Below are 21,787 nucleotides of genomic sequence, written 5' to 3'. Positions count from 1 at the left end.
TAACAAAAACATTTCATTAAAACCTGGCAGCTCACTGTTCCTGTAGCTCTGGGCTGAGAAATACGAATGCTTCAGTGAACCCTGAGCTCAGCTAAGCTCACATGTCCATAAAAATAGCAACCCCATAGCTGTGTGCTCAGACCTGCTGCCTGGTGGCAGCAAGGGAGCTGGTTTTAATGTCAGAGGTGCAAATTAAACCAGACAGGAATAAATTGTGAACTGTAAACCACAGAAGTGAAACTACTCAAGATCTCAGTGTGTAAGGAAAGAGTAGACAGCCCCTGTGGGCTGCGCTGCCTTGGAGACCCCTTGGCTGATGGGGTCCCAGTGGCCAGTGCCTCACCGTTCCCTGCACTCTGCTGGTGGATGGGCTATGTAAGAAGCGTTAGTTGCTTCTTAAAGCCCTTGTCTTTCAATAAAAGCATTTTTTTTTTTTTGCTTTGGATTCTGTTAGAGGAAGGCTACAAGTCAAGCTTTAGGTGATACTACACCCTGAGCCCAATGTGTGGATGCCAGTGTGAGGCTCCTGGCCCTGTCCCTCCTCTTCCCATGATACATCCTGAGTGCAGGCCCCAGGGCTGCTCCTATCCTCAGCCTCTCCACTTCATTTATTTCTAACAGCATCAGGGGTTGCCTCTGTATGTAAATAATTCTGATTACTGCCGTTTTACGACAGCACCATCTGCTTGCATGGTGCTTTGTGGCCATAAGGGTGGTGCTGCCACAGATGTGTGTATGGATGTTTAGGTGCTGTGTTGGGGCCGGTGTGCCTGACTTCTCTGCAGGCAGAAACCCCACTGGGGGTCTTTCACTTGGTGTAGAACAGGACCTGTTGTACCCAACATGCTATTAAGTGAGCAGACCCACAAAGTGTAGATGTTACTGGGCACCAAACTGAGACATGTCACGTACCAGAAGAGAGGAGAACCTTCCCACCCAGTGCCTGATAAATTATTATTTGTGTAAATCTTGAGGATTTACCAGGGCAAGGGTTGCAGGAGGCAAAGCACCGAGTGTGCAGGAAAGGGAGGTGTGAAGGGAAAAAGGAATAAATCTGTTAAAAGATCGAGACTTTGTATATGCAGCAGAAATAATATTTCAGACTTGCAATAACACATAGCTTTAAACTGAATGCAGTGTTCAGGCTGCTAATATATCCAGTTGTCATGTTTCTGCTGTATTTGCTTTGTGTTGAAGGAGCACGGTCTGAAAACCCAAGCCAAATCTTCAGGTTTATAAAACAAAAGAGTGTTGTTGTTTTTTACTTTATTTCAACTAAATATCACATCCGCTGCTTAGTTTAAACATTCTTGCTGGGCTTGGCAACAGAAGCACAGCCGTGTTTTCCAATCCACAAGAAGGACAAAGTGACAAAGGCAGCTGCGTGGCACAGCCAGCGGAAAGAAGCGGTCATCCCAGAGCCAGCCCTGCCACCATCCACCGCGTCCCCGTCAGGGGCACGGAGAAGGACATGAGGTGGTCGGTCACATCCACAGCTTTAGCAAACTTATCCTTGGTCCTTAATAGTGTTTTGAGTGTCTAAAAATGTAGCCTCCTTGCTGAAGAAGTCTGGCTTAGTGATGGGTTGCAGAGCCCTGGCCAGGCCTGGTGTTTGTCAGTGATGGGAGGAAGGCCAAGTTTCCCATCTGCATGTTTAACAGTGATTGTTTATGGTTTTTTGAAGAGATTCTAGAGATACTTTTTACAAAATGTTTTCTCCCTTGTCTGAAGTCTTTGAAAACTTTGAAGCTGGTCCCAGCCTCAGGAAATGCGGCCTGGCTGACCGCAGGACAGGAGCTGAGGAAGGGATGAGCAGACAGCCCCGCTGCTGCAGTGGGGTGGCCTACACCTGCTTGCCATGCCCTGGCTCAGGTCTGAGGCCACAATCTATCTCTGCAGCCAGTTCCTAATGAATCCTGCATGCACTGGTGGAACAGTGAGGGCGAGAGCTGCCAAGGGAGGAAGGCTCAGCGGGAGCAGGTGGTGGGAGCATTGCCTGTGGGGCTGCCAGCTCCTTGGATCGCAAACAGATGGCACGGGGAGGGCAGAGCGAGCAAGGTTTGGCTGTATCTTAACATCCACTGTGGGGAGGGGAACACATACAAAAAGCACTACAGAACTGAACCAAGGTGAACACCACATGCTGTGATTTTCCCTTGAGTGCATCTCCTTGAGTTGTCACACCAGGTACACTGCAGGCTGCAGCTCTGCATATACCACCAGGCGAGACGAGCCCTACGCTCCTCGTGAGTCTGCCTGCCAACAAGCAGTGGGATGCTCATTACACAACACTGCAGTTTTTAGAGCAGGAGGCTGGTGCTTGAACCCACCCATCACTGAGCCCTGCACACCTCCCTTGTCGTCTACAGGCTAATATTTTCCATTCAGTGCACCCATAATAAACACAGTGTGCAGGCCCAGCTGGACAGCAAGATCCTCCACAGAACAATGTCCTGCTGCAAATATTTGGGCAAATGTGTTTCTCTTTGAAACGCCCGGTGTGAGCCTGGCCTGGGGCTGGCTGCCTCCTCAGAGCCACATCCCACGTTCCTCAAGTAGATACAGCAGAGCTGCAGGCACAAAACTGGCAAAAAGCTCAGTTGGGATTACAGCAGTAATAATTCTTATCATTTCGTATGTCCCTTTAAAAAATACATTGGGGAAGTAAAATCCATAAAGGGGGAGGAACATTTGTAGAAATAAAGCTAATTGCCTGGTGAGGTGGTGACTTAGGGGAGGGGAGGGAAATAAAAAGAGGAATTTCTGTCTCTACCAGCAGCAGGACCTAGAATGCCTTGCAGAAACATCCACAATCCTGAGGAAAATGGTATCACAAGATACCTCCTCTTAGACCAGACAACAATATCCGTGTGCTAAACTATACCACATGTATGAACGTGATTCGGAGAGTTTTCCTGAATGGCAAGGCAGCTGCTTCCCCATGTTTCCTATACAGCTTGGTCAACCTGCCTTTAATGCAGGATGTGGCACAGCAAGATGGGACTTACAAATTCTGAAAATCCTATTTCAAAGAGTTAAAATGTGTGCCCATTAGCACGTGAGCCTGATGGACAAGTTTGTTTAATGCAGTAGGCTTTAATGCTCTGGAAAATGCTAAAGATAGGTCTCACTGCACTTTAAACGCTCTTAAACGTGCTATGATGTGCGTGCTAAGATGTTCTGCTGAGTCAAACCTGAGGAAAGGACTTTGTAATGCTGTGGTCAGCATGTTATGTGTACATGGGGAGAGCTGTCAAAACTTAGGAAGATAAATTGCTTATAGGTTCAAAAAGCATGCCTTCCATTTATATTTTCACATATATAACAGTGTCATAGCAGCAATAGTTAAGTGATAAAGCTGTGGTTCAAGGCAGCTCAGCAAGAATGAATAAATCTTCATAATTGACAAGCTGTAATAATAATAAATACAGGAAGAGTTTATTTCTCCCTCTATCCGGTTGAAAAATGATTACACGGGAATCCTCACCAGCAGCTGGGCCTCTTCTAAATGACTACCAAGCCAATCCGCTCTGCAGCCTCTGCCAGCTCCAGCATCTCAGTAATTAAAAAGGTTGTCACTAATACTAGAGGGGACAGATGCTTTCCCTAGGAAGCCCTGTCTTCCATTCCTCTGGTATCACAGCTATGCTGTGGCCTGATTTGCTTTGGTTGCTTCTACAGCCACCCAGTATGTTATCAGCACTCAATAAATGCAATGATTGTGTTGAGGTGAGATACAAGATATGCAATAAGAATGCATCCTCTGTTTCATTTTTGTGCTTACAAGATGCTTATTCTACACAGCATCCCAAAAGGCAGCATGCTTGATGCTGTTTGAAATTTGTGTTTTACCCTAAGAAATGAGGTCGTTGCTATTTGCTGCATTAAAAATATCTACTGGAATGCGGCAGGTCACTAAAGGGTGTTGGCAACAAAACTGCAAGCAGTTGTTACCTTTAAAGGGATTCTTCCCATTCTAAGCATAAGATTTATGACCATACATTATTCTGGATTAGCACAGAAGATAAACAGATTTGCTTGCCTTGGCCTCACCAAAGCTCAGTACTCATGAAGCTGATACACAGCAGCACATTAGTGCCGTCGACATTGCTCTCTGCTTGGCTGAGCTATTTGTGACTCTGATCTTTCAATCCACGCACGGTGCCTGAAGGATAACAGTGGCCTACCTCCTCTCCTTCTTGGGGAAATGCGAGTACTTCAAATTTAAGCTGTCAGAAGTCAACCAGAGGGTGACTGGTTCATTGAGCTAGAGCAACTCAGGCACATAAGAGACCGGTGTGGCTCATGTTGCCTTCAGCCACCTCCAACCCCTGGAGCCAGATGTGCACTGATAGGTGGACAGAGGAAAGGCAAGGAGTAAATGAAGCAGAGCAATCACAGGCTCAACGCTGGACCCATAAAGCGTGCATAATTTGTGTTGCCTCACTTAGCTTTTAGGTGAAACTTTAAATGTGCTTGCATCCTTCCTAAAGCAATGAGGGACTGGGTGAGGCAGGAATATCCTCATTTCCCTTTCCTTGTCCAAATATCCTTTGCCCTGGAGGGCCTGCACAATGCCTGTCTGCAAGGACAGCTGGATAACATCCACACACACCACTGTGGGGAGCATTTCCAAAAGCAGCCGTGTGACACAGGTGCTAGTATCATCTTGCAAGACTCGTGCTCCTTTGAAAACCTCCGCTCCGCATGACCAAAGGCCTCTAAATATTTTTAAAGCCACTCCGGAGGCATGTCAATATTTGGGTAGAGTCAGCCACGTTTTAGACAAATAAAACTGCTTACAGGGACTCTCAGAAATGACAGAGATCAGTGCAGGGTGATGTCTCCTCTGAAGGCTGTTTGTTTGATCTGGTTGATGTTCCAAACCCTCTTGCCTTGTCCCCATGGGCTCCTGCAGTTAAGGCAATACCAAGAGCTGTGGATGCATGTCAGAGCATTTGAATGTTCCCAGTCAGCTTCTTTCTGAAACCTGCTCTGGCAGCTGCTGTACCAAAGCCTCCCCATACACAGGCTCAGGACAAAGAAACCCTTACCTTCACTCTTAGTACAAGTTTAAAGAGAATCACCTCCTCCTACTATTTCACTGTCTGGTACGATGACTTTTTTTTCTTCCCGTGCAGACAGCGGTACTAAGCCCACTAGAGAATGAATGAATATCAATGAGACGGGCCACAAATGGAATACGGAGCACTTCTTTCAAAGTTCTAATGAAAGTGCCTACAGGGAGGTGCCACACACAGCAGATCACATATGTACACGCATCATTTTGGGGAATCACCCACTTTCACTGAAAAATGCCTCTTATGTAGGCAATTTCCTAAACATCCATTCAAATTCATGTTGTATACAACTCAGCAGTTGTATATGGTAACTGAGTCGTCTCTCTTAGAAATGAAGGTGTAGCCAAAGCCTAGGGAGAGGAAAAAAGAGACCTGTTTCTAATGGAGAAAAAGAGACCATGTCTGTCCTATAATCCACCAGATTGTCCCCCCCAGACTTTCTGCTTTAACTCCATGTGGTTTTCCTCCCTGGGCTCTTCCAAAACCTGAGCGCAACAGAGCAATAACTCCAGAGACTTCCATTCCCTGAAATGCCACTGGCAAAAAGCACACTGCTCATGTTTATAGGCAAAAAGCTGCCAGATCCATGAGGTCCAGGGCTGTTCCTGGGTCTCTTCGTGCACCTCTGCCTCTCACTTCTTCCTGAGCATGCCCCTCAGTGCGTAGGCTGCTATGAGTGCTATTAGCTCCGCACGGCCAATTGCAGAACAGCTACAGCCTGCCAAGTTTTTGCAGAAAGTCCATCCTTACAGCTAAAGGATGCCAGTTGATGGGTGCTTGGGATATTACTGCCCTCCCTTCTCCAGATATCATGGCAACCCTATTTTGGGTTGCATCCCTGGAAGCAGACAGCAGTGACATCGTTGTTTCTGTCGTGACCGAAGACCTTGTTTTCCCTTCATATTCATTCTACACTCTGTGATCACCTGAGAGCGAAGCATAGATACGCTTTTTTGGGTACGATAAAAAACTCAATGCTGCCCTCTGCCAGAAATGCAGTAGTACTGATCTTGAATTACTTTTCCTCAGTCCACAAGCTCTGCACCTTTTTTCTGCGGGCACTGCTCTTACCTACCAACACTCCCCACCACATTTGAATTGCCAGTAAGGCCAGGGAAGCCATCTCCTTGCTTTCCATAGCACACTCTATGTGCTCAGCTTCTGCCCAGATATTTACAGTGACAGTGAACTAAAGAAAGGCCTAATGAAAAGAAGACATATTGCTACCCAGGTATAGAAAGAGAAATAATGCTGTTACTGCCTGTGTTTATTGCAGTTTAAGTGGGAGAATGTGTGGCACTCCTTTAAATTCTCATTAAGCTGCCATGCAGGATGAGAGAAAATACAGCTCTTAGCAGCATGGCTGCCAAATCATATAATCATTAAGGCTGGAAAAAACTTCTAATATCACCTCATCCAACTGCCCACCCACCCCACCATGCCCACTGACCACGTCCCTCAGTGCCACATGCACACGGTGCTTGAACACCTCCAGGGACTGACTGCACCACCTCCCTGTGCAGCCTGTGCCACTGCCTCACCTCTCTTTCAGAGAAGAAATTCTTCCTCATATCCAACCTGAACATCCCTTGGCTCAACTTGAGACCTCTCATTCTGTTGCTGTTAGCAGGGAGAAGAGGCCGACCCCCACCTTGCCACAGCCTCCTTTAGCTGTAGAGAGCGATCAGGTCTCCCCTGAGCCTCCTCTTCTCCAGACTGTACAATCCCAGCTCTCTCAGACACTCCCCCATCACACCTGTGCTCCAGACCCCTCACAGCTTTGTTGCCCATCTCTGGACACGCAGTAAGGAGCAAACAATCCAAGACACCCAACATGGTCCCAGCACAGTGCCATCACAGAGATGGGATCAGGTTAATTCATTACTCTGGTGGGGCCACAGACTGCAGTTGTACAGATTTCTGTCTTTGTGAGTCATACACACACACTCACAGCTCCCCTCTTCGCATCTGAGACCTTCTCTCCATCACTCTGTTCCATAGACAGATGAGTCCCCTCTGCACCCCAGTGACAGCCAGGAAGGTGCTGAGAGGGCAAAAGGGGGCTGGAGAGGGGCATGAACACATGGCCCACACCTAGCCTCCATTCTTCCTTCTCCCTAAAAATCCCCTGCCTTGACCACCCCCTCAGCTCAGCTGTCCTTGGGAAGGTACATAGGTCTTGGACAGATATTTCCCACTGCTGACTAAAGGTTTAACTTGGCTTCATGGTGAGTCACAGAACTACAGAAAGGCAACTCACCGGGGAAATCAAAAGGAGTAATTAAGAGAACATAGTAATTAAAAGATGTATCCTAAGAGATCCTGTACGTGACATCTGTGTCAGACAGGGGAGCTTGCTGGGCACGAGTGCTTCCCTTGTCCATCTTGGGCTGCAGGAGCTCAGGGGAGCTGCAGACACAAAGTTACCATGGCTACAGATGCACAAACCTGGGATCTGGGATCAGCCCTGCCCCATGCTGCCCAGAGCGCGAGCTGCACAATGAAAGAAAGAACACCTGGAAGTCTGAACAACTTCAAAAATAGAAAAATAGACAGATTTGAGGAGATGTTTTAATATACACACACCATACAGTGTGTGGGGAGGAATATACATCATGTTATTGAAGGAGGCACTCATTTTGCAATCCTCATTCTGTGTCCAAAACTTCTGCTTTGCTTTACTGGTGTCACCTCCTCTCCTGCATTCAGCGAACAGAGATGTGCTAGGCGTGTAACTGTGTGTACGTGTACCAGGAGGGAGCTTTAACACAGGATGGAGTTCTAGCACATGGTGTTCCATCACAGCAAACCCTCCATGCTAATCACAGCATGCTAGCAGAGCATATTAGCAATATTTCCATCAAAAGCCAATTTCCCTTGTGTACAAGGTGTCAGATCCAAACACATGCGGTCTGATTGGAGCAGAAATGATGGCTGCACAACTACCACTTGAGTATATTTTTCACATTATTTGCTGACATAAATCCTAGTGATAAAAGCATAAGAAACAGCCAAGGGTTTTAACATCATGGTGTTTTTTGCACAGTAAGGAAACGGGATTTCACTTGTCTGAATGCTTTCCCAAGGGCATGCTGAGACAAAGATGTGTTTTAGGATGGAGGAAGGAGAACCCAACCTCACTTTTCAGGCCTGTGGGAAGATGTTTGTGGGGTGTATAAGAACAAACAACTGACCTAAAGGTAGGACCAGAGCTGTGTCCTGTCTCTGGCCCTGAGGCTTCCACCACCATCCTTACTTCAGGCACCAGGGACACAACAGAACAATGCTGCTTCTGTGGCAGTGGGGGCTCTTTCTCCCTCCTCCAAAATGTATGCAATGTGGGACAGAATATGATGTGCTCAGACAAATTCCTCCTCGCAGTGCTGTGGCTCCTGGACAGCCCCACTGATGCATGTGGATGCAGTGTGTCATGAGCAGGCTGCAGGGAGGTGCAGCAGGGGAGATGGAGCTGATCCTGGGGAGAAGAGGGAATTAATGGCAGCTCCTTCTGCTCAGAAATGGGAGCATTCTTTTCCTTTTCAAAACACAGGTGTTTAATTCCTATATGGGGTATGAAAGGTAAAACGCTTTTCCTTGGCAGCACCAGAAACGCATGCTATTCAGGTGATAATGGATCGTAACACAGAACAAGTCCAGCTTCCACGGCTGCTCTGAGTGACAGCAAACCTGTTACAATTAGGGATTTGTAGGCAGTGAATGTTCTGGCAGCATCTGGCTGGAAACCATCGTAACTGCTGGGCTGGCCCCAGCACTTGAACATCACATGAGCCCAAATTAGCAAAGCAGACGTTGTCCTCCCATAAGTGATTACCCTTTAGCTATGGCACACTGCTAGAATTCTCCACAAGCAAGCCCTGCTTAGCCATGCACAGGATGCCCTTGTCCCACAGGGGACAACCCACACTGCTTTGTGGTAACTGAAACGGGTGCTGAAAGCTTAACTCCCCCACTGGGCTTTTCACTCTGAAAAACGAAGTTTCATAACCATCCATTTCCCAAAGCCTGAATGTTTCTGAGCAGCTCCTTTTCTCAGTGCTACCCAGGCATTTAATTGCACAGCTCAGTGCCTGCACTCCTTACATGGGTTTTGGTCCTTCTATCAAGCTCCGTTGCCTTTCCTAATTGAGATACGGCTTTTCCCTCGAATTGTTGGAGTATCAGCAGGGGGCATCACTGCCTGTGGCTGCCTGCTCTCGGAGAGCTGTCTGGGATTTCTTGTGCTACTCTAGGAAAACCTGTGCCCATGAACATGTTGAGTGCCTACCAGAGCACGAAGCCCGCTCCTCTGGGTAAACCTAATAGGAATTTATGGCCAAGGCGTGACAGCCACAGCTGAGAGAATGGCACCATAACCATCTTGTTAGATGCACTCGCTATTTGAAGACATGATCTGTGGCATAAAAGTGTTAATAATGCTCCTTTCAGCAGAGTTAGGATGTTTATAGCTCAGATGAGTTTTGTGTGCAGCTTCTTTTCTATGCTGAATATCATTATGCATCATAGAAGAAGAGCAATATAGTCTTCTGCAAGGTAGGAACACATCTCAAGGTTTACACCCAGAAGAGTGGTTGCAATTTTACATTTAAAACACTCAGATTTTCAGAAGAGATGAAATCCAGGCACCTTTGAATTTTCAAATTTATCAGCACTCAGTCTCTCTCCTCTGGGCAGATTTTCTTTTGTAGATCTTTGACTTTGGAACTAATTAAGACATCTTCAGACATGACCTTCACCAACACTCCACCAAGGGCTTGTGCTTGGGCTCTGGGTACAGCTCATTCACACGCAGGGGGATCTAAGTGACACTAACATCCTGAAAATGGGACTAGCATGGGCTCTTTTCATGCTCTGGTTGTCAGGAAGGGTGAATTTAAACTCAAAGCTGGAATTCATCTTTGGCCCAAAATGAGATTTTTAATGCCTTGGCTTTTCTTAGTAAAGATTTCTATTAAAGACATGGGACAAAAATGCTAATCCAATACTTTTCATCTTTCTGGAGTCTCTGCCTAGAGCATCTCACTCCCCGTCCATACTCTGGGGTTGCTTTGGGCAGAAGGACATGCTGCAAGGCAGACTGAACAGATGGTCCCATGTGTCTGTAAACAGCTGTGTATTTAGCCAGGAGCCACTACGCAAGAGCTGGAATTATTTCTGTTGTGTTGCCTTCCCTGTGGAGCATTCACTCCAAGAAGGAAACAGGAGAAAAGCCCCTGTCGTGCAGTCAGATCTGCACCACATGGGGAAAGAGGGCAAGGGACTGTGCCATCCCTCAGACTGGAATGAGTTGGGAGCACCAGCCTCATTGAGGGAGCAGCACCAGGAAAAGCCCCTCAGGCCTCCTCACCTGGTGCTCTTTCCAAGAAAGGAGCCAGCACCATCTGACATGGAAAGAGACACAAGAAAGCCCAGTACTGATGCTACAAAGGTTAATTTTGTCAGGCTGTGAGGACTTGAAGCTTTTGAACACTTAAAGTGCTATGTTGCTGGTGAATGTAACCCCTGGCTGTGCCAGCTCTCTGCATGGCAGTGGCTTCTTTCAGGCTGCTAATAAAGAAATCCAATGGTAAACCAACAGCTGCAAAGAATCAAGCTCAAGGGAAGGAATCCACTTCCATGAATCAGTTTGCATGTTTACTGCATCATATATGTCCCACACCAAGAACTACTCATTCCTGGCAGCATTCATGCCCACAAAGCACATCAGTTGGAAGAGACCCATAAGGATCATCGAGTCCAACGATCCACATGCTTTCTGCCAAGCTCACCTGTGCAGAACTGGTTTGGATGAAACCTACGAGATGTCACACCAGCTGTCAGGTCTGACTTTAATGACAGCATCCCTTTACAAGATACATAATTTCTGCATGTGGAAAAAGGATTAAAGCTGTTTCACCACTGGGTGCAACTGCCTAAGCTCATCACTGCACCAATGTGCAGATGTTCATTTGATGTAACCTTTTTCTGCTCCACACAGCAGGTTGGTTAGGTTCTCTGTGAAGAAAATGGAGAGAGGCCCAGTGGGGGCCCGAAGTGCTGCATGTTTGTTATCATCCACCTCACTCAATGGAACATCACATGAGCTGATGTGTCTGTGAGCTGTTTTTATCAACATCTGATGCCGCTGCTGGCTGTAGAAAATCAAAGAATCAAGGAGAGAGGGCAGGTTTGGAATCCACAATTGAAATCCAAATGCCACAGCAGGAAGAGCTTAATTTTCTAGATCATTTCAGGCGTGAAGCAGAAGGTGACCCCACGGAAATCACTTTAATAACATAAATGAGATGGGATGTGGCATCTGTAAATGAGGGAGAAGGAGGAAGGCAGCTCTCCTTCCCTGGAGGCTATGGCTGCTTCATCTGGAGATGATTTTTCCACCAGCACAAAGTAAGGGAGGGGAGGATTATGCTTTGTCAGGAGAATGCTGCTGTATCAAAGCTGCCCTGCCTTCTCATGAGATGAACATGAGGAAATGAATGCTGTGCCCCAAATACATGGATAAAAATACCCCCAAAATGGGCAGCCTTCTGGATCAGCATCACTTGGACAGGCAGAACAGCCAGCTCCACCACTCCCTCACAGCCTGGTCCCCAGTGAGGAGACAAAGTGCAGAGAGAGAATTTGCCTTATGCTCATTAAAGGAAAGTAATAAAATTTAGGCTATGGATTGTACGCTGGCAGGAATGGTAACCTATACGCATACCTCAAACCTTTGCTATGGAGGTGTGAGATATAAAACTGCTTTTCTTACACCTGAAATACATTCCTAAAAAGAGGACGCATGCCCTCAAAGTGTTAATGAATGAAGGACACCATAGCTAATTAGAACTGCAGAGGGCATTCCAGAGACCTGCAACAGAAACATTCTTATAAGGAAAAAAGGAACTTCTCTCCTGTGAGCTGGCTCGGCACCAATGTCAACAGTCACCAACTTCAGACAGGTGACATGAAGGAGATGGTTGAAGACAGTTGCCAAAGGACTGCTCAGCTCAGTGGATTTCAGATGTCAGCAGCTTAAACTCCAGCATACGAGCTAGTTTCAAACACAGCGACATGGCCACCTGTTCAAATTAGGCATCCTAAAACACATTCTAGCCTCAAGCAACAAATATTTCCCTGAGAGGTACAGATGGAAACTTAGGAGCCATAACACAGGCACAAAAAAAATAAAAATAAAAATAAGTCAGGCAAATATTCTACTAACCACAAGTTGGCAGAAAGAACTGTTAGAAATCCTATCCCTGAAGAGCTCAGGGTTAAGGGAAAGAAATTCTCAGGCACAAGAGATGGAACTTTTGAAAGTAGAGGACGTTGCATCACTATTTGTTAGCAGTAGCTTGAAGAGTTAACTGCTTTACAAATGCATAGAGAAATAAAGGAAACTACTCCTTAGTGAAGAAATTGTTTTGTTATTTTATTAAAGGACAAATGATATTTCAATTTACCACTCAATACAGTTGTTAGTTTTGTTTTTCTAGCAGCAGTGGGTAGCCCCATGGTACTGAAGCCCAGCTGACATGCCACCTTGGCACTTTTAGCCATGTAAATACTGTTTACATGCCATGGAAATGGTATTTCATTTAATTTGCAAAATCGGGTGCTTATGGTTTGGTGAAGACACAGTTGTAGCCTTTATTCATCCTCTTTTGAGTATAGAAAGGAATCAGTTTGTATGGATGAGCAGCTTATAGGAAGTGGGAGGAGGAATGGATAAAATGGACAAAAAAAATGCCTGCAGCATGAACTGTTAAATTATACTTCCTGAAACATGCATAAGAAGGTTGCTCTTGCATCAGCTCAGACCAAAGGTCCACCCCGTAGCAGTCAGATGTTGGCTTGCAACAGTTTGTTGCATACACATGAGCATCGCACATCTGTTGTAGTGTCTCCTATTCAGGAGTAACCCTTGGGAGTGCACAGCCCAGTGGGTGATCCCTGCACCTTTCTGCAGGGGCTGCCCTCACTGCAAACCTGCAGGCAGCACACATATAAGAGGCAGTCCGTGGGGAGGGGGCTACAGGCAGCTCCAGAGTAAACAGCCAAAAAGACTGGCACTGAGGTTGGAGGTGTCCCATCCATCCCATGTGGCAAAAGCAGTGTTCCCCCTGTGCCCTCCCAGCAGACAGCATTTCTCCTGCCACTGCCCCTAGGCTGGGCAACACTTGGTGCAGAAGAAGCTAGCAGCTCTGCATCTGCAGAGCATTTGCATGGGATTCAAGCCCCACCTCCTCCCATTTCTACTGCAGCTCTCCACCTCAGCAGTTAGCTGTATCCCGGTGTTGTTATTTACAGCAGGCAGATTACAGAGCACCAGAAATAGTGAAGCATCATCCATTCAGTTGCTGAGTGATGTGAGGTACTAAGAGTGATGAATCCTTCCTACCCAGACAAGAAATGATTGATTTGAATAATTGCCTGAGAATATTCACATGACACTCAAACACAGTCGCTGTCATGATTACCAATGTCTCTGTTCCTCACAGCAAGTCTATAATTGGCATAAGTGTCTCAGATAATTTATACAGCTACACGATTTTCACACTTTCCCAATTCTGGATAGTTGCTAATATTTCATGTGACACTCACTTTATCATACAAAGGGAGCTTTCACAAGCTTTTGGCACATCTATCGATGACGACTGTCACTGAATTTCTCCATTTCCCTGTCTTCTTTATTCATTGTCACTAGTAACTACCTATTCCTTCTTCGTGACATGGAGATTAGACATGGTATTGGGTCAGCACAAGTCATCTTCTTTATGTAAGAGAAAGACCTATTTGCCAGTCCACACACAAATCTATTTACAGTTCTCTTAACAGAGAGAATTCCTTATTTCTCAAGTCCTTCTAAATGACAAGGTAAACAAAGGAAGTATTTGCTTATTTAACAGTTCTCTATCCCCCTAAGAAGACTGCTTCAAAACTAATCAGGAGCTGTTACCGCTCCATGGTGAGCTGGAAAAGAGCTGTTCTCCCTCCAGCTCTGCTGTCTCTCCAGCACACAAGCCTCATGCTGTTCTCTCGTCAGTGAGATCGGACTGCTGGGGCAGAAAACAAGACTGTTCTCTCTAGTTTGTTCTCTTTGGATTGACCTCTCTAACTAAATTAGTGGACTGCCTAAACTGACACTCTTAGAAGTTTTTCCAGTCTCTCTATAGTTACCATATGTGCTTTAACAGCACATGTACTCTTTTTACTTCATTTTACCTGCAACACAAGAAGCAAAGCCTTAAACTTCCTTGGCAACACCAGCAAGTCCCTACTCCTTGGCTTGCATCATCCCAGTTGCCTTTATGAGGCACCCCAGCACACACACCGCTCACCTCAGGGCAGTGCTGCTCAGCAGCCACAGCAGACTCTTGATTTCATTTTTTTCACTCTTGCACGTACTAGGTATCAGCATGTGAAAAACTGATATTGGAGCTAAGTACTCATCATGCTACAACTATTACTGGCTGTCAGGCACATCAGAGAGTGGGGTGGCTGCTTGGATTTGTCAAATAAGAGACATTTTAATGAATTTGGCTCTTTGGAGGGAACAAAGTGTCTATCCCATCCAGACACATTCATATACCTGCATCATAATGACATTAATATACATAATTCCTTCAACAAATTACACGAATCTCTAAGAGAAGTTTGAGGCATGTAGCACTTTCAAAATCCTTAGTTCTGCTCTTTCTTCCATCTGCATTTTGAATATGCCGAGCTAATGTGCAAAGCCTTTAGTCTCAAATGGTTTCACTGACGTTTTTGGCTGAAGCAGAGCTCTCTGGCAGTATGATCAGGCAGCAGCACAGTCCATGGATGTTGCAAATTACCTTTTACAAAACTTGAATCACTGATGTTAATCCAAAATTGAGTTTTACATACAGACTGGCCGCCCCACAGGTGCTATTGAGCTGTGACTACACCGCACACAAGCTGCTGCAACCCTTGGTTTCATGCACGCCCACCCAGCTAATCATTTACAAAGTTCATGTTTAAAAAATCCAGGTGGCTCAATCCCAGCAAGTTTCTGGCAACAACGTGTATGAATGGTTCTGTCTCTCCTGGCATATAAATGTTAACAGCTCAAATGCACACCAAATGCATATTGGTGCAGCAAACATGAAATGGTGAAAATTAACAGGGAGCAGAGGCAGGAGAGTACGTAAATAGATAGATCAAAGAGCTGAGGCAACGCTGCACAGAAACACACACCAGGGCACCCCATAGGGCCAACTGGACATACGTGAACGTTTCCAGAGAGAAAGGTGTCACTCACAGCTCATTAAGCTTCTCTGTCCTTCAGACACGTGGGGAAGCAAGCAGCCTGGACTCAAGGGCTGCCTGCTCTGTCAGATCACAGCGGTGTTTTGTCCTTGCAGCCTGGCTAGGTTCTTTTTGAAAAATCAACACACAATAGCTCTATAAAAAACCTAAAGGCAGCCTTCCCTTCCACTCGCCCATCTGGCATCTATCTAACTCTTCCAGCTGCTGATACATCTTTCCACCAAGGGCTGTCCTACCACACCCAGCCACCAAACCCCATTCTCTGCACAGGTCAGCCCTGTCCAGATAATGAATCATGCCTCAGGAAGAAAGCGGAGAGCACTTACTGCTTTCCACAAGAGTGCAAGGCGTTTGAAAGCTAGTGATGTAAGCATCTACAGAGGCACCTGCTTGGTTTCCTGAGTGGTGCATTTATATACTGCTCTGATTTCCTGTTGATGCTGTCTCCAGCCTGAGGCAAAGCAAGAGTCCTGAAAGTTGATCAGTTCCTTGAGCAGTCCTGCTGCGGAGAGTAGGGCCACGGAGGTGCCCGGTGCCATGCTGGATCAGCAATCTCAGCCCAGGCCTGCGGCTGCCACCGCACCTGCGGCTCCGCGAACTACAGTTCCCAGCGAGCCTTTCACCGCGCCGCGCATGCGCCGTCGCCCCGCTCAGTGCTCACGGCGGGCGAGGGGCTGCCCGCCTTCTCTCCCGCCTCCCCCACCCCCCCCGCCGCCGCCGGAGGAGGCGGTAGGGGCGGCGCGGCGGGGCCGGTCGGGTGCAGCCGTTGGTGCCGAGAGCGGCAGGTGAGCGGGCGCGGCGCGGCCCGGCCGCAGGGGGGCGCTATGGTGCGGGGAGCCGCGGGTCGGGCTCCGCCGGCGGGCGGCGGGCGGCGGTCGGGGGGGGGGGAGGGCGGAGAGCGGGGTGAGGGTCCGGGTCCGGGTCCGGGTCCGGGTCCGGGTCCGGGTCCGGGCTCGGGCTCAGGTCCTGCCGTGCAGCCGATCGGCGGGGAGGGGCCGCGGGAGGAGAAGCCGACGCTGGGGTTGCACAGGGCGAAGTCGGAGGTGCGGATCGTGGAGACTTCTTCCAATCCGGGAGCGAAAGTAGCCCGAGGGGTTGGCGGGGGTGATGAGCGGGTATGAGGAGAGTGGCGTGCTTGGGACGGGCTTCCGTGGGAGCTGCCCAGGTGCAGCGGGGTTAGGCATACCGCGTCCAGCAAGGGTGCAATTATGTTCTCTTGACGATGTTCGCCGGTGCCCGAGCGCTGAGGGATTCCCCCGCACACCTGCGTGCGGCTTCATAAGCTCGCTCAGCCCTTCTGGGTTCGGCCCCAGTCGGCGCGGATGCTGAATTCATTGCCGCCTGCCCCTTTTAATTACCGTGCGCTGACTAAGCGCGGTGGGAAAGTTTTCGCAGCGTGTGTCAGTTTGGGATGCGTTGCACCTGCACGCTCCGAGCTCCTGCTCAGAGGTGTGCCTGCGCTCACCGCGTCCCCTCGCTCCCTCCCGTCCCCCCCGGGTTAACTCAGTGCCTAAGAGTGCACTGAGGATAATGGCTGCTGCCTCAGCAACGCGTGGAGACGCGCTCTGCTCTGGTGCTGATCATAATGACTGTATCTGAACAACTGGCGAACGCGAGGGAACATATTGGTGTTTTCACACCAGCGCCGTAGTTGGATAACTATTGACAAATGCTGACTTTATCACGGTGATTGCTGATTCAGGAGGATCTGTTGAGCTTGGTAATGCAGCAGCAACAGCGCCTTTTAATAGCAGTCTTCGACCCTTAAAGCGGTTGAGCTGATGCTTGTGTTAGCCCTCCTGAGCTGAGAGCCAGAAGAGCTCTCCTCTGGGACGACCTTCCCTCCCAGGCTCATGGGATGTATGCTAACACATCGGCTAAAAGACAGCGTGTTCATTTTGCAGTGTCACTTTCTGAAGTGTGGTGGATACCAAACACAGGAGCTCGATATAGGATTCCTGCTCTGCATTCTGCTTCTCTGCAGGAGCATGTTGGGTATGGTTTGTGATTCCAAGGTGGCAGTTTTACTCAGAGACTTCCCTTTGTGTTTAATTAACTATCATAAAAACTGGCGTTCAGCCTCCAATATTTGTGGAGTGTGCTGTGAACACACACCCTGGGTACCTGGTTTATGTTTGGGGATTAATTTCCTTGAACCCACTCTATTAAGCAGCGCACAAAACAGGAGGAATGCATGCAAGTCTTCTCCTGGCTATATTTTCAGGCTCCTGAGTCACATCTCACTGTGAACTTGCTGAGGCTCTCTTAAATCATCTGACAGCTGGGCTTTCTTGTTCCCATTGTTCTGCTGTAAATGTTGCTTTGAAGTCTTCTGTAAGTGCTGTTGGTTCAAGCAGGTCCCGGTGACAGCAGCCCACATTCAGTTACTGTTCCCTAGGGTTTTCTTTCAGCAGGTTTATATCTGGCCTGTGCTCTGACATAGAGAGGGCTTTGAGAGGTATTTTAAAGCGTACGATCCCGCTCTAGTAAAACCATCATTTTATTCAAATAAACAGAGCCAAGGGTGACTTCTCTCAGCCAGAGCCCTGCTTTCTGTTTAACGTGGCTTTTCCAACCAGAGCCTCTCCGGGTGGTGGAGGAGCAGGTTATTCAAGGAAATAGTGGAGAGAGGCAGGAAGAATCGTGAAGAGGAGAGCAGTAAGCCACAGAGCTGGAGCCCCATCACCCATCAGAGGTTCTCAGCTGTGCAAACAGAATTTTGCCCTTTCACAACTGGGACACAGATTTCTGTGGCTGTCACTCAGGAGCACTGCAGAGTTGAGACGTGGTTCGAGGCAGTGGGCAGAGAAGGTTTGAGGACCCATAAAGCTTGGGGGTGTGTGGGCTAGAAAGGATTGTAGTGGACACAATTACAGAATCATTAAAGTTGGGAAAGATCTCTAAGATCACTTTCTCCATCTGCCCACCCACCCCCACCATGCCCACTAACCACATCCCTCAGTGCCACACGCACACAGTTCTTGAACACCTCCAGGGATGGTGACTATACCACCTCCCTGGGCAGCCTGTGCCACTGCCTCACCGCTCTTTTGGAGAAGAAAGTTTTCCTCGTATCCAACCTGAGCCTCCCCTGGTGCAATTTTAGGCCATTCCCTCTCATCCTATTGCTATCACCTGGGAGAAGAGGCTGACCCTCACCTCACCACAGCCTCCTTTCAGGCAGCTGTAGAGAGCAATCAGGTCTCCCCTGAGCCTCCTTTTCTCCATGCTGAACAGTCCCAGCTCCCTCAGCCGCTCCCCATCACACCTGTGCTCCAGACCCGTCACAGCTTTGCTGCCCTTCTCTGGCCATGCTCTGGGGCCTCAATGTCCGTCTTGCAGTGCGGAGCTCAAACGGTGCACAGCGCTCGAGGTGTGGCCTCACCAGTGCTGAGTACAGTGGGATGATCACCTCTGCTCCTGCTGTCTGCGCTGTTTCTGATACAGGCCAGGATGCTGCTGGCCTTCTTGGCCACCTGGGCACACTGCTGGCTCATATGTAGCCGGCTGTCCACCAATACCCCCAGATCCTTTTCCTTTAAGCAGCTTTGTCAGTCACTCTGCCCCAAGCCTGTAGTGTTGTATAGGGTCGCTGTGACCAACGTGCAGGACCTGACACTTGGTCTTGTTAAAGCTCATACAATTGGCCTCAGGACATCGATCCAATCTGCCCAGATCCTTTGTAGGACCTTTCCTTCAGGCAGATCAACACCTCCTCCCAACTTGGTGTCATCGGCAGACTTACTGAGGGTGCGCTCAATGCCCTTGTTCAGATCATCAGTAAAGATTTTAAACAGGACAGGACGCAATATTCATATCTGAAAACAACATCCATGACTGGTCGCTGGATGGATTTAACTCCATTCACCAGTACTTCCTCCATTTTCTATCCACCCTCCGGAGGCAGCAGTGCATGAGGGACTTTGCCCAGTTGGTATGGAGTGCTGGCTGAGGGTTTCTGGCTTGGCTTAGCCAGGTGGATGTGTGCCACGGGGACTCTTCTCTTCTAGACCTTCTCCTCCTGCATTAGGATGCATTCCCTCATGCATCATCAGCTCCCACACCTTCTTGCCTCCATCCCTGAAGCTGCCTCTCCCTGTGCTGGTGTGAGATGCAGGGGAAAGCAGGTTTCTTTCCTTTCCTGCTAAGCACACAGGCTGGCCTGGCTGTGCAGGCAGCAGAAAGGCAGCTGCTCGCATTCAATCCTGCTAGGCAGCCCTCAGCTCTTCCCGTGCTCAGAGCTGTGAGCATGGCATTGAACTCAGCATGGTGGAATTTAAGCTGCGAGTTTTCAAAGGCAATTACTGGACACGGGCTGGGCCTGACGAGCTTGGGTTTCATTAGCTGTCTCCTGGGAATGCTGAGCTTCACCACTCACCTTTGCAGAGATCAGATTCTCCTCTCTGATGCTATTAGGTGTTTTGAAAAATAGCTTCTTCAGTCCATTTTAAAAGAACTGGCCTGCTCTGATAGCAATGCCGGCTGGTGCTTAGCAGGATAAGGGCTTGTCACTTTCTGCCACACATCCAACTTCTGCCCTATATAAGGTACAGCTTAAAAGAGACTGCAAAATGACCACCGGCCTAATGTAAAGATTTAGTATATGTGCGTGTAATCTATAATTATTTCATTGCATGCTGGGGAGCAACCAGACAAATAATACAAAACAATTTCAGTCTTTTTGAGGATCTGGAAACGTGTTTGTGCATAGCGGTAGTATCAGGAGGGAGCTGCAGTTGCTTGGCATACCTAGTAACTCCATTTATATTGGTATATGCAACCAGCAATATTCTAATTTACTCATTTCTTTGATACTTTCTGAGCAGATGGTATTTTTGAAAAGGTCTATTAATTCTGTGCGAATTTGATAATGGCTAATTGCTGGGGGATCAGAAGTGTGCAGCAGTCAAAGCGAGTTCCTGACTACTCCCTGCCCCTTGGCCTCATTTGTAAGCTGCTCTCCTCGTAGCAAACCTTGCTCGAGAGTATTCACCAGTGTCCTCAGCGTAAACGGGGGACTTGTTGATAGCTCTTGATTAATTGAATTGTGCTTCATGAACAAGTCACACGCTGTCACAGAGAAGAGTGCAGGGAAGATCACAACTTGTCGGACCAAGTACACCGGGAATTTTCATCAGAGAGCCCTTTTTGCCTCTTTGTGGCTCACTTCTCATTCCTTCTTTCATTTTTATTCCTGTTTCTGTCACCTCGCCTTTCACTTAGGTTTGTTCATGTTCTCTGAGCACCTGCCTGAGTGTTTGTAGCAAGGGTCACCAGTGCTCTGACATCAAAGGATCGCATTTCAAAATTACAACTTTTCCTTTGAACAAGGAGAAAAAAAGGTTCCTGGTTACTATGGCAATCAGCACTATAGAAGTGCCTATAAATAAATAACATAAACAGCTGATTGTTGGACTTCAGTTTGCAGCATTTTCGCTTTGCTAATCAAATAATTAAATATCAGAATAGAAGGAGTTGGCATTTCACCAGTTTTATTACATAGAAAGTATTTTTATGCCTTCACCAGTGCTCCTGCTGAAGACATTTAAATGGCGTGTTGTTTTGTTCTACCTCTAGAAATTTGATGTTTTGGAAAATCTTCGTCTGGTATTTATGGAAAAACTTCTAAGCATTAAAAGGGTGTTGACCAGTTTGCATTTAGTCACAGCATACATTTTGAGCTAAATGCCTGTTGATATCTCTAAGAAACTATTATGTGCTGTCACAACACTTACATTCGATTCTGAAGTGCCAGAAAATGTAATTATGTTCCTCTGCAGTCTTTGAAACCCCACCAGTATACAACAACAAAACCTAAAAAGCATGTAATGGAAATAAATTCTTTAGGAGGAAGAAAATGGTTATTTCAAATCTATGGAAATCGGTATTTGACTAAATGTCTTTTACTTCAGAGTTTGTATAATTGCGAGGACAGGGATCTTTCATATTTTTTTCCCAGTTAAACACAGTTGTTTTACATGGAGCAAAATATACACTTGCAAGCGTGTGATGAAGGCAGGGAAAGAACTGGAGGAAGGCAAAGTCTCACCTGGGCAGTGACAGGCAGTGACATAATAAAGTAGGAAGCATTGCCTATGGATTAGCCCTCGTACAAGAGCAAAAGGGATTTGGGTAGGGTGGGGAATGGGAATGGGTTAGAAGTCCGCAAGCTACTTGCAGGCTGAGCAGCTTGGTGTAGCTAGAGACCATGTAGATGCTGGAGCAGGACCTGGCTACCAAAACATGAAGATTTTCTCAGTTGGAAATCACCGTCGTTATTAGTATGTGCTGCTTTTAACAGTGACATATTTATTTAGACACCTCCTCTTAGGGTAGGAGGATGAAATATGCATATTGCTATTAATGACAGGACAAGCTGGTGAGGACAAGAGGTGGAGCTGTTGCTTGTCTCA

At 47.5% G+C, this 21,787-nt stretch overlaps 2 protein-coding genes across 7 annotated transcripts in view; one reads left to right on the top strand and one right to left on the bottom strand.

The window, feature by feature from the left end:
- Positions 1-21,787, top strand: part of POMGNT2 (protein O-linked mannose N-acetylglucosaminyltransferase 2 (beta 1,4-)) — a 66,068-nt gene that overhangs the window by 19,723 nt on the left and 24,558 nt on the right. Inside the window, exon 5 of one of the 6 annotated variants that reach the window (XR_010623197.1) lies at positions 9,774-10,806. The exons of 3 other annotated variants lie outside the window; for them this stretch is intronic. The gene's annotated coding sequence lies outside the window, so the exon portion shown is untranslated. Of the gene's footprint in view, positions 1-1,899; positions 2,030-9,773; positions 10,807-16,113; positions 16,160-21,787 lie in introns of those variants that run through there. 2 more of the 6 variants (XR_010623198.1, XM_065753202.1) reach the window with 2 other exon arrangements.
- MTURN (maturin, neural progenitor differentiation regulator homolog) overlaps positions 1,042-21,787 on the bottom strand; it is a 263,443-nt gene continuing 242,697 nt past the window's right edge. The window contains exon 4 of the transcript XR_010623201.1: positions 1,042-1,054. The gene's annotated coding sequence lies outside the window, so the exon portion shown is untranslated. The remainder of the gene's footprint in view (positions 1,055-21,787) is intronic.

The sequence above is a fragment of the Cyrtonyx montezumae genome, unplaced genomic scaffold, assembly GCF_038088225.1.
Source record: "Cyrtonyx montezumae isolate F1298 unplaced genomic scaffold, pur_monq_1.0 scaffold_8, whole genome shotgun sequence".
NCBI lineage: Eukaryota > Metazoa > Chordata > Aves > Galliformes > Odontophoridae > Cyrtonyx > Cyrtonyx montezumae.
The sequence above is the reverse complement of the archived record's forward strand: the minus strand, read 5'-3'. Positions and strand labels throughout refer to the sequence as shown.